Here is a 17,720-nt window from a genome sequence, read left to right as displayed (position 1 = left end):
CGGGGATGAGTTCGAGGTGGTGGACGAATTCGTCTGCCTCGGATCATTGATAACGTCGGATAACAACTGCAGCAGAGAAATTCGAAGACGTATCATCGCCGGAAGTCGTGCTTACTATGGACTCCACAAGACCTTGCGGTCTGGTAAACTTCACTTCCGTACTAAGTGTACCATGTACAAGACGCTAATAAGACCGGTAGTCCTCTACAGGCATGAGACGTGGACAATGCTCGAAGAGGACCTGCAAGCGCTAGGAGTTTTTGAACGACGTGTGCTTAGGACGATCTTCGGCGGAGTATGTGAGAACGGCGTATGGAGGAGAAGAATGAACCACGAGCTTGCGCAACTCTACGGTGAACCCAGTATCACGAAAGTCGCCAAAGCTGGAAGGATACGATGGGCGGGACACGTTGTGAGAATGCCGGACAACAATCCCGCAAAAATGGTGTTCAACTCAAATCCGGCCGGTACAAGAAGGGGAGCGCAACGAGCTAGGTGGTTTGACCAAGTGGAGCAGGATCTTGGAAGTGTGGGGCGATCGAGGAATTGGAGGTTAGCAGCCATGGACCGAGTTAGTTGGCGTAACATTGTGGCGCAGGTCATGTCTTGAAGGACGTAGAGCCAGCAAAAGTAAAGTAAGTACTTAGTAGCCTTGGACATTACACCTAGGCTAAGGAATATCACCATGCAGAAAGATATTACCAATCATATTTGCACCGACAGATTTTCACATGTATAGGTGTTGGCAGCTTTTCCCTCATTCTTGACCCACAAAGTTTTCTGTTGCTGTAGGATAGCTGAGAGTCGTGGGTTTGAATCCCACGTGTCGAATATCTTTGATGGGTTGGAAATTTTCTTGACTTCCCAAGGCATAGAGTATCTTCGTACCTGCCACATGATATGCGAGCGCAAAAAAAATCAATTGGCAAAGAAAGCTCCCAGTTAATAACTGACGCATTTCGTGCCAATTTGAATAGATGTTGGCAGCATCCTCTCAGATTTTAATGAAAGTCTATGGATGTGTAGACTTTGACAAAATAAGCTAATTTATATTTTTTTCAAAAATGTATCTGGACTATCATTTAAAAAGGGCCAAACTTTTTTACCCGACTTTTTACAAAATAATGTAATCGCAAAATGGCAACGCCCACAAAAAAGTTTTTTATTGTTAACTTGTAGATAATTGTCTGAATTTTTGAACAAAAATACTGGAAAAATCTTATTTGTTTGAAGTCGATTTAAAACAAGGTCTTTTTTATTTTAATAAATTTTTGTCTCAGGATAGAAAATGTTTAAAGAAAACTAACTATACCTGCAAAGAGGCTTATTTAGTCTACACATCCAGATAGTTTCATTGGAATTCGAGAGGGTGCAGTGTTCGGAAAATGATTTGGCGCGAAATGAGTAGAGCTGTAAAAATACTCATAAGAACATTTAGGTGAAAAGCAGGCTCAGTCCCAATTGGGACGAACGCCAGAAAGAAGAAAAAATATAGCTGATCTCACAAATACCTTCTTCACAATGAGGGTTATGCAGGGTATAAAACTGATTTGCACAATGAAATTCCTAGTTTTCCAGGCTGCCCAACATTGTTCCCTGTTCCTCAGAAGATAACCTAATGTGGTCAAATGTAAATAACTGGTCAAAATTTTCTAAAATTTATTTAATTTCAGATTTATTTTTTTTTCTAGTCTGTAACGTAACTTGCGCCAAACACTCTTCGAACATATTAATGAATCTTAATGTATTATTTGCAAATATTTATAAATTTCCATTCAACGTCTGTTCTCCATATTACGGGTTGCTGATCATCGTCCAGTGTGGGACTCTCAACTGTGCTGTGTGCGGCGAACAGCAACACCCGCTAATTTTCAGACTTTTTAAGGGTCCATGAGTTAGACATTATAGTGCTGCAGAAGGTCTGCTGGAAGGATTCGACAGGGCATACGTTTAGCGTACTATCAATTTGTACACGCAGCGAACTGGACTATCGAAATTCATACATGTTGCCTTATGAAAGGTGGATGGATTGTTGCAATGCGGGCGCTTTATGTACCGTTCCAGCATCCGTCTAAATCATGGTGTCGATAGGCGCGGGTATACGCAGGGGCCTATCGATCGCAAGGTTCTTGGTTTTCGATTCCAGGTTGCCGCGAAAACATTTTTTGTTTTTCAAATTTTGGTTTCATAAGGCAAGTGTAGGGAGCAGGGTTCTGAATTTTCGTATCAATGATGCTTAATTTACGATTTTTCGCACGTAAGGAGAATGCTTTTTTCGCTTCCTCACGTGAACATCTTTTATCGCTCACACTAATTTTCCCTGGAGCTACTATGGTAGATAACCGAAAATCACTCCACTCCGGGGATAATATATTTTTCACTCCATCATATTTTCGCTCACCAACTGCTCCCGAGAATTATCACTATGTGGATAAACAAAAACTAGAGCCAACGACGGAATTCGAACCTAGAACATTACTAAAAAGAACCGCGATGTGTGCACGCTAACCATACTACCACACCAACTTGACGAAAGGAGTGATTAATTTGGTGCATAAAAGCAACTGCTGCTTGTGGCGATGCATACAGGAAAAGTTCTCCATGGATCGGAGAAAGAGAAAATAAACTTTTCACAGCTGCGGATATGTGCAATTATCTATTTTCGCTTTGTTTTGTGGACGGATAAAATCGCAAGGCGCTGAAAATTGCTGTGAGGGATAAATCCATTATCGTGAGAGTGAGTGAGAATTCGGAAGCCTGGTAGGGAGCCTTCTCGTACGTAAAGAAAATTCGGGTACGCACAGCACGAAGGTACGATGCGCTCTTTGCTGATATCAATGATGATTTATTGTGCTTAAAGACTTATCTTAAAGACTGATCTTTGAAATTTGGCCTTGAAATTCATTACAAATGCATGCTGACTATTGTTTTCAATTATGGCCAAACGGCATTCGGCCAAATGACCCTTCCAAGTGAATGGCATTCGGCCAAATGACCCGGAACCATTTTGTACAACACAAGTGGCAAAAGATCGTATTCCATAAACACCATGGTGGTTCTGGCGGTGGCATAGCGGGTGAAGTCCGAAAGGTTAATTTAAGGTCTACATATCCTTCTTCTGCTTTTTAACATTACATCCTCACTAGGACAGAACCAGCTTCTCAGCTTCTGAGAGCGCTTACACAGTTCTACAACTGTGTCGAGAAATAATGGATTGGTTGTTGAAATTTAGGTTTATTTTGATGCTCCAAATATGTGCATGAAAATAAACTTAAATTTACAACATATTTTTAGCTGTGTGTAAGAGAATAGCGTCTAGTACAATTTGTTACAAATGGGAAATTTTATTACTGCTTCAACTTTGGAAAACAGCGTTATTATAAAAGGGGCTTGGCGCCGCTCATATTAGGTACCTACACCGAAAAGCAGCATTACAACGTGGGACATGGGTCACTTGTTTGGTGCGTTTCTATTCACAAAACAGGTTGTAGTTACAAAGCGCTTATCTGATACAACCACTGCTGTCACTTTAAGCGTAGGTGACAATAATTGAAAGTGTTTGTTCTATTTGTGTTAAAAAGAATGTAGATGTTTTCATGGCCCACGCTGTACAAAGCTTTGAATCACCATAAGCAACATGTATTTAGCAAATATATTAATTCCATTCCTCACCGTTCCAAAGTTCTAAACATTGTGCTCATCAAAATCGGAAATCTTTTCTAGTTATCACTGACAATGGAAATCTACACCCCAATTAGCTTCCAAATTCTAATCATTGGTCGCACGCCTTTCCACGCTAGAAGAGCGGAGAAAAACAACATCTTTGGCTGGCTTTGCTCTCCGTCGATTTTCAGCGAGATTACTCCGCGCAGAATATTCGCATTTAATAGACATATATATTTCCCACCTTGATTCCAATGCAGCTGAGCTGAGTGAAAATCTACTAGCCTACCACGCGTTCCACTATTAGGCGTCGAATGTCTTCTGAACCGAGAGGGAAGGGGACAAACCAAATCCAAACAATCATTCAGTCGCAAGCGGTACCTCACAGCGATCGGAAGCTCGCATATTAGTTCAATCGCCGTTTTCATCGCAGGACTCCTCCAAAGATCAATCCGGGCGTGACAAGTGAGTTAACATTGTAAAAGTGTAGTTAAGGTTAAACATCGAAAGAAGGATTTGGTCAGAGTGTGTTAGGTATTAAGAAGTTATATCAGTGATTTATTATTGTGGCACTTTTAACAGCTGATTTCCTCCCACGCTAAGATGGCACGCGAGTTGTCCCATTTCATGTCTTGCAATGCATCCACCAACCAATACTGAATTCCGAAATGACCGTGGACAGCTGGCGATGAAGTGCCGAAAAGGGGAACAATATTTTGGAACCTACCACACAGTGTCATTGACGAACAAAAACGAAAACGACTACGGCAACCGACACTCGGTCAGCCAGCCTATTAGATAACCAAGGTTCCAGGTAAAAGTGATTAACTTCGCTTTTATTGGACACAGCAACTTGCCGAATGCGCGCGCGAACTCTCGTGCCATACATATTGGTGCAACAGTCATTTTGCGCCATCGTGTGACTTATGCTGAGATTGTGTCGAAGTTTTATGTCCAACGATCTCTGACCAACACGGTTCATTGACTTTGGATGTGGGGCAGCTAGTGGAAATTAGGTTTCTTTGATTTCTGAAACTGTATTCCGATGATTGTGGAACGCCTTCTCACAATTTTTCAGTTTTGTGATTACTTTAAAAGCAACACATTTTTTTATTAACACTAAAACCTCATTTTACGAAGTCATTTTTTACGCAAATTCAATATAAATTGAGTTACAAGAATTAAATGGGATATTATGCTGTAGAATGATAAGATTCGCAGAAATAATATGAAGTATTCTCACCTTCTTCTTTATAGTTCAGTCTGAACGTGTTTAATTAATAAAATAAAAACGTACATATTTTTGATCATACCTGAATGAACCTATGAACATTTAAAAATCTTCACAAATGCAGTGAAACTCAGAGCAATACGTTGCATTTATTTTATTGTTGTATTGATCTTTTATTTCAAAGAATTTATTTTGAGTCATCCAAGTAATAAGTAACATAGTAAACGATTATTGAAGCAGGACATGCTCTTAGTATTTTTATTTCGTTTCATAAAATCTGAATCTAAATTCAGTTGTAAAAATAAATTATTGAAAATTTTGGTCATTCATAATTAGAGGGTCCTGTTTCCCGGACTCAAAAAAATCCCGGGATTCGGGATTTTATTTTTAAAAATCCCGGGATTATGGGAGAATGGGAGTGGTTCTAAAAATGAATGGTAATATTAATAAATAAATCGACATGAGAGCTTTTAGAGGAATTTTGGAATCATTTTTTTGTAAAATTACTACACGAATTTCTTCAACCTTTGAATGAACCTTTGTTAATTTTCATGGAAGCATTCCTTTAAGAATATTTATTCTTCTATTATTAGAATTCTGAAGGAATACCTCTAAGCTATATTGAGAAAATATTCAAAGATTGTTCATAAGAGTTTCTGGAGGGTTCCTCGGAGCAATCTTTGTACATATTACTTAAGAATGCTCTAGATGAATCACTGGAAGAATTCCTGACGCTTTTTCAGAAAGAATCTGAAAACCTGTGGATTTTTATTAGTAATCTCGGGACCCTAAAGACTTTACATCAGGATTCATCGCAATGCGAAAAAATAAAAAAAAAATGACTTTAGATGCTTATAACATTCGTTTTTAAAAAGCAAGGGGAAAGGCTTGGTTGAGAATATGGTTCATGATAAAATGTTTCCAAACTGGTTCCAGACTTCCTCATGCTCAAGTTATAGAGAGCTCCCGGATATTCGATGATTTTCAAAAATAAATCACTATGATTTCGAGATGCCACATCAGTTTTTTCTCACGGTGCCCTAATGACGAAAAAAGGTTATTCTGACGAAATTAATAATGACTCTTTTTTTTTTTTGCTTCAAATGAAAGCTACATCCTTCCTCTATTCTATACGATACCACTAAGTTTTCTGCTCCAAAGGGAAGTATAAGACATATGTCGTGACAAAATACCTAAGATTTATAAAAACAAAATAGGCATTTTAGCAAACTGCTCATCTAGCTGGCGTACGAGGGCTGATTTTGGGAAAACCGAAAAGACCACCCTCTAGTTTTAGCCAAAAATAGCGATCAGAAACATTGAATTGGAATTCTAACAATGTGTGTCGCTGGGGGCCGGGTTCAGCGAGAATTGATCAGATATAAAAGAAAGATGATCTCGGAATGTTATCAAATATTTTCTCCTGCAATAACATTTGCATAAAATATTTAGCTTTTGTATTATCTAACCAATAGCAGTGAGCTATTCATTTGATCTACGAATATCAAATTATGCTTTCGTTCAGAAATCTCCAAATTTTGCTTTCATTCAGAAGTCCCAGCGATAAAATTTTGACATTATCTGCAGATCTTTTATTTTTTATGTAAATCAAATCAACATAACGTTTTGATTGTCAATATTTCGCTTCTGTTCGGTGTTACCTTTTCGATGCATATACATAAGATGATCGACTCCACTCCAAATCTTAAAAATGTTCTAGGTCTCGTATAATGAAAATTTATAGAACACTCAGTTATGTATCTGGTAAAACGCTAAACAGTCGAAGCAAATGTGGCCCGGCTCTCCACAACTGGAGATCCACGTGGTAGTCATTAGCATACAAATGATTCTTTAAAAACGAGTTTTGCTTCTCATTCTAGTTTAGAAAGTGGGTCCTCATTCCACACCTGCTAGCTACTCAGAAGATTGAACGAATCCTGTACAGAAAAAGATACTTTTCAACATAAGGTCGCCCTTCAAAACCATCTGTTTTTCAACCGAAAAGTTCTATTCGACTCTATTAGCTGTTTGACCTCCTCTCCGTTCTGACCGAATTATTTAATATCGTGTCCTTTTAGCTTTAGAATTGGCGTGAGTTCGTTTCTTTATTTTATACAAATATTTAATTATACAGTTTCTTCAAATATGTTATTATGAATCGTCGACGCGATTGACCAGAAAATGATCACGTGGATATTTATCTGGACACAATTAGCCAATCTAATCTTCAATGGGCACAGTATATTATTTATATCTGTTCCGTATGTAATGTAGTACTAAACAAAAACCTTCGAAATCAAAACAAAGATTGTCATTGTCGAAGACGACACACCCCCATACAACTTTCACACTTGTAAACTGTCAAACATGGAAATCGAAACGGACAGTTTTCAAAACTTTTGGATTTTACAGCAAACATTCTACAAAACTAAAACAGAAAGCTTCAAAGAATGCATTTCTATGATAAGATGTTATTAAACTACATTCTAAACAACTCTCAAATTCTCAGTTACCCAACATTTCGAATATTTTTGAAAATGGCTCCAAACAGCCTTTCTCAAAGAAGACGCCCAGTTGTTTGGTGCAACACAAGCGCGACAAAACCTTCAATTGCAATCCATCCTTGTCGTCGTTGTCGTTGGTGATAATTGCAGTGTTCCACTTTGATGACGACAAAGATTCGTGTCCAATACGGGCTCCAAATCATTTCTGCAGACCATGTTGTCAGCCAGCAGTTCAATGACTTTTGAAGTGGTGCAGCAAGACGAAAGAGAGCAACTTTTTGATTAAGAAACCTCAATCTGATGAGATTGAACGCTGCAACGCTGCGCTTATTGAGGGGTTTTGCCATCACACTAAATATATCGTCGCTCGGAGGGATCGATGCGAGGTGGCATGCGTGGCGACGAGTTCGTATCTTATAATAAATATACACAGCATCATTTGGAGGTACTACAAACTATCGAGCAGGCCTGTAGTAGGGTAGGGTAAAGGCATTATATTTGGACCCATAAAACCGACACATGGCTGAATGTCCCTTAATAACTATTCGAAAAGTTAAAAGTAACGTAATTCTCAATCATATAAACAAGCTTAATTAGCACCAATGTTCAGCCTTGCAGAAACTCAATATGTTTGTAAAGATAAAAATAAATGAAGGATAAAACAAAGTAGGTATCTTTTCCTGCTATTTTTCGACTCTTTTTTGTCTTATGCATGAAAATAAAAATAATTTTAACACTGTTCTAAAAAGTGTGTATTGTATTAATGTTTATTTAAGGACTGTTCATTTTATAAAGTGGACACTTTGTTTATGCTATATCTTTTTTATTTATTGATAAAATCGTAATCGGTTTTCTAAATGCTATGAAAATTTAAAATCTTTGATGATGCTTTTGGTTGAAGAGCTAAATAGTTTTTTCCAAAAACTCTTAAAAAAAGCTGACCGTCAAAGTTTAACATTATTTTTCGCAAAACAAAAATCCTTATTTTTATGAACAAATTGTATGTTTGTATCCTTTACTATTCTACTAAAGGTAAAGCTTTAAAAATATCAATTATATTCCACCCTTCTATGACATTAGGTAACTTAAGTGATTTACCCATTTATGGCCAAATTTGCTGATACACCATCCTTTCACTCCCAGCAAAAGAGAAAAGTAAAAAGCGTGTTCAAAACTAGTTTGGATTACTAAAGAAACTATATTAGTATAAACGAAAGCTAAATCGTGAGATTAAACTACAGTCTTAAGTATAAATTTTACTGTTTATGGTAGTATTACTTATCAAATTTAAAAAAAAATTCTTCAAAAGTATACGGGAAAATTGATTTTATTATATCTGTAAAATTGTTGCTCCAAAAATAACTTGATTTTTTCCATCCATTGATGATGCTTTCGAAGAACAAGCCTTTTTTGAAAATAGAAAATATAAATTATCGAATTTTCCAGCCAATTTCTTACAATCATTGATTTTGATAACCTCAAAAAATCGACCGATCTAATCGTTGTTCCATATTCGTGTGAAATTTAATTATTTTGGAGAATTTTTATTATCACAACATTGTACAATACTAGTCGAACGATGTGCAAAAAACCGATTGAAATTTCATTGATTAATAAGAAAGATACAGCATGCACAAGGTGTCCACTTTATAAAATGAACAGTCCTTAGAAACAATAACAACCAAACAATCACAAATTTCTCAGTTTTCGTGCAATTTAAGAATGCAACGCAATGTGCAATTGGCAACGTAAAAAATTCAAATCGGTTTGATCAGAAGATGTCTTCTTTGAATTGAATTTATTATAAGTACAATTATTTTTTGCATCTTCTTTTTCATAAAAACCGCCTAGCTCTTAGCTTAGAGCTTTATTTGGTATTTCTACTGACGTTCCAATATAGTGACAGGTGTCCGGCCATTTGGCCGAATGCCGTTTGGTAGAATGCCATTTGGCCGAGAGGGTAATTTTGCCGAATGCCATTTAGCTCGTGTATATAAACGAAGTACGATTAAACAGAATTATCCCCAGAAGAAGACTCGATTCTGAGTCGAAACGTCGGGAAAAATTTAAAAACATCGTTTTGATTCTTGTTTTAATTATGAATCGTGGTTTACGGCCAACCAGCCGAGTGGAAGTTTAACAACTACCGAAAAGCTAAACATTACATATAATTTGCAATTGGATTAGATGGACAAATTGATGTGAAGATTTGCGAAAAAGTTACACGTCTTCTCAGTGAGAATCGAACTCACGACTCCCCGATCTCTAGTTGGGGCGCGTTAACCACTACGCCATGAGAGGATTCATGAACGCAGAAGTTAACCTGAATTCGATTTCAGCTCAATAATCACGTGGTCCTCTTTCGCAAAGTGCACCTCTTTCGGAAGAATTAGATGCCCATCCAAACACAACGCTTTCTATATATATCCAATGCCTAGCCCGAGAGCGCATTGTTTTTTAGATATAGGAATAGCACACTACACTAGCCAGCAACTGCGCTGGCTGAGGTTTCTATTGTGTGGGCTTCCAATGGGTCGCGACGTTCTCAAACGACCGGTTACGGAACATGAGTCCGTTGCTCGATAAATACTTGTTTTAATTATGAATCGTGGTTTACAGCCAACCAGCCGAGTGGAAGTTTAACAACTACCGAAAAGCTAAACATTACATATAATTTGCAATCGAATTCAGGTTAACTTCTGCGTTCATGAGTCCTCTCATGGCGTAGTGGTTAACGCGCCCCAACTAGAGATCGGGGAGTCGTGAGTTCGATTCTCACTGAGAAGACGTGTAACTTTTTCGCAAATCTTCACATCAATTTGTCCATCTAATCCAATTGCAAATTATATGTAATGTTTAGCATTTCGGTAGTTGTTAAACTTCCACTCGGCTGGTTGGCCGTAAACCACGATTCATAATTAAAACAAGTATTTATCGAGCAACGGACTCATGTTCCGTAACCGGTCATTTGAGAACGTCGCGACCCATTGGAAGCCCACACAATAGAAACCTCAGCCAGCGCAGTTGCTGGCTAGTGTAGTGTGCTATTCCTATATCTAAAAAACAATGCGCTCTCGGGCTAGGCATTGGATTTATATAGAAAGCGTTGTGTTTGGATGGGCATCTAATTCTTCCGAAAGAGGTGCACTTTGCGAAAGAGGACCACGTGATTATTGAGCTGAAATCGAATTCAGGTTAACTTCTGCGTTCATGAGTCCTCTCATGGCGTAGTGGTAACGCGCCCCAACTAGAGATCGGGGAGTCGTGAGTTCGATTCTCACTGAGAAGACGTGTAACTTTTTCGCAAATCTTCACATCAATTTGTCCATCTAATCCAATTGCAAATTATATGTAATGTTTAGCTTTTCGGTAGTTGTTATCGTTTTGATTCCTCCCAAGACTGCAGTGCCGAATCCAGTAGCTCTAAAGTTCACATCAGTCGAATCTCTTTCTTCTTCTTTCAATAACTTTTTATTTACCAATAGATGTTGTTGACACTTTCAGAACTTTCCGAAAAACTCTTCTAGGTTATGGTTAAGAAAACTTAGGTATATGGTCCTTGTGGTCCTGGAGTTATTTCGGATGGTCTTGGGGTACCGAACGGATATTTCAAAATCCTGATGAGCTAGAAGGTTGATGTTTTCGGCAAAGTTGTTTGACAGATCAAGGACGATCTTGAAGTGGAACAACCGGTTGACAATTATCCGCTGGTGCTTGTTATAAATTTTATTCAATCTGCTAATTTTGAGCTCTTGGAAAGCTAGAAGCCTGGCGGTGAAAAATCTGAAAGGGAATTTATCTGATAGTTGGTGTTTGTAACAATCCTTCTTTAATTTTCTATATACAGCCATTCCATGAAGAACCGATCTAGTGGGTCACCGAAAAATTCACTATTTTGTTCCTCATCCAAAATAAGGATAAACGTGTTTTTGGATTTTTTAATTAGGGTGACCATTTCCGTAATAGGGTGACCAGAGAAACCGTGAATATCATAAGACAACGGAACCCGGTGTATTGATCTAAAAATTGTTGGAAATCATGCAAAAATCCGAAGATTCCGTAATATTTCCAGCACTTTTATCGACTTTTTTTTAAGGTGACCAAACTGCCCCACGTTCCCCTACCTCATTGTTGATAATTATCTTGTTTTCAGTTGATGCTTCGATATTTGTTTCTTCATAGAAGCTTGTCGTTTGTTGCTTAAATTTATCATAATAATATTCTACTCCAGATGACAGCAGATATAAAATCAAATTTGTGTGAGAGCTATTTTTTATATTAATGGAGAGATTATTAGAGTATGTTTGAGAAAAACACTAATTGAAATTTAACACTTCACTTTTACAGAAGAAAAAAGTAAATACTAAAAATCACTAGTAAAACGAGCATGTTGCAGCTATGGCATCACCTACCCACAATATTGGAAAGTATTCAGTCCAGAAATTCCTAAATTTGCCAAAAAAGTTTCTAAGTAAATCAGTTAAAATAGTTTCAAACACTTTACAGTATCTATTCAAAATCTAAAACTAGTCGATGATGAAGTTTTAGTTTCCTTTGATAACAAATCTTTATTCCCTAGCATTCTTGTAGCCCTAAGCCTATGGATCATTAAAATATCCGAAACGACCGCTATGAAAAGCATAAATAGCGTCACCATAGACTTGTGTGTTTGGCAGAACAGCAATGCTGTCACAAGATTAGATCACATATACGGTGGCGGCGCTGTTTGCATGCGGTGAGTGCCAAAAGAGATACCTTTAATGATCCATTAGAATATTGCACTATGGGGAAATTGGTGGCCAAAAATAAAAAAATGGCTTGCTTTGAATGACGTGTCTTGTATACCTTTTATTCTTTGTATAGGGAAAGTGTACCAGTTATGGCCATAGTGGTTCCCTATTTGGCCATATGCAAAATTTGGATAACTTTTACATGTTTAATCTTTTTGAATGTTTGAACATCAAGATTTATCCTTTATTTCACTGCTAAAACACAAAAGATTTTTCAAAATATGAAGGCGTGCAAGATATCACGTATGGCGAAATAGGGAACCACTGTGGCCATAACTGGTACACCTACCCTATCATTTGATAGCCAGAAAATTCAAATCTTGATTCCCAAAATGTCAGCCTTCTGTGATGAATTGCGCCACGACATTTCAAACAAATGCATTTTTCTTAGCGAATAAAGGTCCAATTTTGAATACACTGTTGAAAAGGTTACTGCCTATACTTTGGAATGGATATGTTGTTGAGGTTACACGGTTAATTAAAATTAGTAAAAAATGGGTAATTGTTGAAAAACAATGTATTTTTTGTTTAAGTTTTACAATATCTAATGAGCAGGGCAACCACCTTAGTGTAGTTTGGGGTCTATAGGGGGAGATCTCCCAGAACCGGACAGCACCCAGTACCGTACAAATTCAAAATATTGTGAAATCATGGTCCAATCATGATGGTATATTAGAAGGAAATAAAGCTATTGTGAAGAATAATGTTTGGGTAGAATAACATCCATGAAATTATGCAAAAATAAGAAGAATAAAAATTCAGAACAACATCGTAATATGTTATTTTCATCATAATATAAATCAGTTTGTTGATTGACATCTTGCTACTAGGTTAAATTCAAATTATTCTTGTAAATATTTCAAATGCATCAAATTGGTTATGAAATACTTTTCATGGAGTAAAAACATTCGATGATGTACTAATTTACAGAAATCGAGCCATTTCCAAATTGTGTCCGACCAATTTGGTCAATCAAATTGTAATGTCGAAATGAATACTAATATTTTTAAATTTATTTTTGTACACTAAAAGAATGATAAAATTTATCATAAATTGGTAACCAGATCACATAAAACCACTATTTTTTTATACGAATTAAGTAGCTTAAGTATCCAGTAGGGGGAGCCCTACTATCTGCGGAATGAGAATTCAGCTGCTGATAGCTGCGAATGAGCATCATTTGGGCACATGTTAGAAAAATGGATTTTTGTTGTTAATTGCGATTAACAGGAATACGTAGCTCATTACCGGGGTAAAGACTAGTTACACCTTCTGGAAACGATGAAAATTTATGAATATGATTAATGTTAGGCTAAATTTACTAAAATACCATAAAAAATGCAGAAAACCCAAAAAAATGGCCACCCTTTTGTATGGAGTCGCCCCATAGTGGATTGGCTACTTAGTCAATATGATGACACAGATCAGATAAAACAAGTTCGTATGTAAATTAACTAAACTTTGTATGGAAGAGAACATTTAATCCTTTAGAGATCAAACTTACAATCAGTTAAATGGAGCCCCTATGGGAAACCACTTTAATTGAGATTTTTATGGCAAATTTGGTAAAACTTTTAGAATTTATGAACCAGCTCCTTGAAATCGTTGATAATGTTTTTAGTATAGTTAAAAACATATTTTACCTCAAATTTTGGAACCAATTATTAATGCTCACGGAAACATTGAATTCACTTATGAAATTGATCATGATAACAAAATGCCTTACTAGGACTTCCTTATGTAATGAAACAACCATCACTCATTTTTGAAATCCAAAAAACCCAAATCTGCCGTTGGAATTGCTTTGAGAATTATTCTATGAGCGATGTTTGGCATTAAAGTCACCTACAACAAAAATTAATTGCTTAATGCGAGTCAATTTCCACAAGTCAATTCGAAGCAAATTAACTTGCTGCCTAGTGCAATGAAAAGGCAAATGGGCAGCTATGAAAGTATATTTACCAAGCTGTGTTTCAAAAACTTTGGTTTCAAATGACGAGGAAAATTTACGATTTATACGCCTATGAATGACGATAGCAACTCCACCATCCAGTCGATCATTAAAATAAACAAAAAAGTGTGGATCTTTTATAAGTTTGGATGCAGGTTCAAATATGTTTTAATAAAAACTGCCATATGTATGTTATCAGCTGTTAGAAAATTAAACAGCTCGTCATCTTTGCCATTCAAAGAATGAGCGTTCCAATTCAAAATGTTTAAAATAAATATTCTCATCGATTAGAAAAACGTAATCCAATAACATTTTTTTTAGTAAATTTTACTCCAATTTGGACTGCTTCAGCCATATTGGTGATTTTGAACATTGCATTCAATTTGTTTAAGTTAAAAAATCAAAATCAAAGGGAGACATGTTACTAGAAGCAGGTACATTTTCTGTAGATTTTATGTTACGATTTTCCGTTGTTGAAGAGACGGTTTAGAAGTTACCTGCAGCAACATAAGCATGGGTGTTTTCATTTAAGTGAAAAAATAATCGAACGGTTACCCGTGGGAAGAAAATTTGGACGGAATGAACTAAAACTACCTGTGACAACATGGGCGTAGGAATTTACTGGGGTATTTCCATTCATCCGTTCGAATGGAATATATCTCCCAGGATTATTATCATATAATTAATATAAATCATGTATTATCGATTCATATTAATTATATGATAATAATCCTTCCATGCTGGAACTAGTTTCTTCACTATGATGTAATCGGTACCCAAAGAATCCGGGACTAACTTGAAGAGCCAAAAACGATCGTTTGAAGACCGCTCCTCCACGATGCTGATTGAACAGTTTATTTCATTTGTGCCGCACTGGTTGTCTGATTGTGCTCCAACGATGACCACGCGGTGGAACGCTATACAGTCGGTAAATCCATGATCGATCCTATGCGAAAAGCAGATGGATGATGAATGGCAGTTATCCCCGAAGAGCTACAGCCACATCAAAGAAAAGGAATAAACTCTCCCCAGTCTTACCTAAGGGCACACTTTAAAGTGATACTGTTCTACTAATCTAAATTTGCACAGGGTCGAAAATCAGCCTCCTTACCCTACAGGTCTCAGGTTGATCTGGACGGTGAAAAACGGTGATTTCGTGAGTGGCTAGCTAGTTGCCGTAGCTCGAGCTACCACTTCATGTTTGCAAATAGAGATTGCATAATTTTCTCAAGTCTAAAAGAAATATACACACACGTACGTATACAATGCAAACTTCAAACCCAGTATTGGCCAGCGATCGTCGTCAACCTTCGAATCGGAACTTGGACGGTGCAGCTGAGAGCGAGCGATGCAAGGGAAAGGTGAACACTATTAATGTCAAACGGAAACACTGCTGCTGCTGTTGCGGTGCTTTGCTTGCTGGGTGACCCAATCTTGTTGTCGATCTGGGTCATTAACCACCCGATTACCTCTAGGGGAAATGATATCGTTTAGGTGTGATCGATCACGCAGCAGCTAATGAAGTTCATGCTTATTATTCATGTTTTCATAATTGATTTTTGTTTTGTTCGAACTGTCAATGTACTGATTTATTTGATTAATAATCAACTGGAAGTACCGTAATCCGAAGTAGCACTGATCAGTTTTTTGATCTTCCTTAAATAAAGTTAAATTAAAAGAGCCTGCTTCTCAGCTTAGTAGGTATTCTCATGAGCACTTCCACAGTCAGCACCGTTATTGACTTTTTAAATTTTGAGCTCTCGATTTGTATGGTTAGCTTCTTTGGGGTCATGCACAAATTACGTCACGCTCCAAGGGGGGGAGGCGGTCAAGCCAAGGTGGTCAAAAAAGTTGAAATTTAGCATGACATAATTTGTGTACCATCCCTTTCATTGAATCTCTGTACAGTTTCGATTGTTATAGTTTATCATAGAGTAGCAACTACATCTACGTTCCTGAACATGAACCATGCTCCATCATGGTGCTGATCCAAAGGCTTTCATGTTTTTGTAATTCTCACATCTTCCAAAATCACTCCAGCACGAGTTATCGAAACCATTTTCTTGATTGCGGTTGCTTTAATAATCACGAGTAACCAGTTGGGCTAGTGAGTGCTTTTGATTAATAATTTTTCTCTTTCAACGCTGAAATTGGATTTTGATGAATTGATATTGAATTCATGCAATATTCTTAATTTCTTTAAATCTTGGCAAATAATTTCCATAGCAGGATCGCCAATACGTTGAATTTGTTCTCTTTTTACGTTTTTTAAATGGATTAGGAGTTTAAGATTGTCTATAATAATTTATTTAAGTCTATAATAACATTTAAAATTTTGGTAGCCCTCTTGCTGCAACAATGGAATTTGTTAAAGTTTCGTAAAGTATCAAACATCGCGCATCGCATCATACTTGACGAAACATTTTATGATTCAGTATGACGAAGGTCGATGAGTACTTTTTATTGAGCCAAAATATCAATTGAAAACATTCTCCTGGCCAAATACTCAGCTAAAGAGATAATCTATGAAGAGAAATCAATCACTGCAGTTATGTATGCTCGTATAATACTGAACGAGTAAAAAAAATGTTTACTTCAAGTTTACCAATAGATCGTCTGTTTCAATTGAAAATTAATAAGTCATTCCAGAACTAAGATTCGAAAACCAGAATTTTTTTATCACCTTTTTTGATGGCTGCTTGGGCACGTCAGGAGTAGGCTGTCCCTTATTTTTCGAAAATGCGAAATGTTATAAGTTCGTCATTGTGAAGTGCTCGTTTTGGTAAGAAAAAAATCAGGTAAAATATGTCAAGTCCGTACGTGGCCGCTAAGTAGTCCCCCAACGACCCTAAAAATATTACACCTAGATGACCCCGTGCGCAAAATCGAGCTCGCTGTTCTAGTGCACGCTGCATGAGTACGAAAAGCCACCTGTGACAAATTGTTCTGCGCCCGTTGATAATCAGCATAAATATTTGTTCTCTTTGGGATGATTAAAATATTACGTGACGCAAAATTTGCCAATCATAGACACCCTCCCTCCTCCATATAACAGCTTTTGTATGAAAAATTCAATTTTTTTGTATGGACCGTAACACTACGGAAGACCCCCTCCGTTGCGTTACGTAATATTTAAACGATCCCTTTGTAGCTCTGAATTTTATGTCAGCGTGCAGTGTTATGAAGATATCCACAGCTTAAAATATTATTTTACTTAAAGTTCTATGCTGATTATCAATTTGTTACTGGTGGCCTTTCGTACTCATGTTGCGTACACTAGAGCAGCGAGCTCGATTTTCGCGCGGGGTCATCTACGCCTAATACCTTTAGGGTCGTTGGGGGACCAGTTGGTGTCCACGTACGGACTTCAAATTTTTACCTGATTTTTTTCTTACCAAAAAGAGGACTTTACAATGACAAACTTATAACATTTCGCATTTTCGAAAAATAAGGGACGACCTAGTCAGGAGTTAATCATTAATATTAACCTCCTTTTCCCGAGCAGCCTAGATAGCCGCGTAGTGCCGGTAGCGGTTGTTCCAACTGGCTAAGAATTAACACTACGGACTGCCTGTTTCGGT

At 37.2% G+C, this 17,720-nt stretch overlaps 1 protein-coding gene across 1 annotated transcript in view; it reads left to right on the top strand.

Annotated features, from left to right (window-relative positions):
* Positions 1 to 4,007: 4,007 nt before the first annotated feature.
* LOC5569906 (clavesin-1) overlaps positions 4,008 to 17,720 on the top strand; it is a 47,665-nt gene continuing 33,952 nt past the window's right edge. The window contains exon 1 of the mRNA XM_001658753.2: positions 4,008 to 4,128. The gene's annotated coding sequence lies outside the window, so the exon portion shown is untranslated. The remainder of the gene's footprint in view (positions 4,129 to 17,720) is intronic.

Source organism: Aedes aegypti, chromosome 2 (genome assembly GCF_002204515.2).
Source record: "Aedes aegypti strain LVP_AGWG chromosome 2, AaegL5.0 Primary Assembly, whole genome shotgun sequence".
In the NCBI taxonomy this organism is placed as follows: Eukaryota; Metazoa; Arthropoda; class Insecta; order Diptera; family Culicidae; genus Aedes; species Aedes aegypti.
This window is presented reverse-complemented; position numbering and strand designations above follow the sequence as displayed.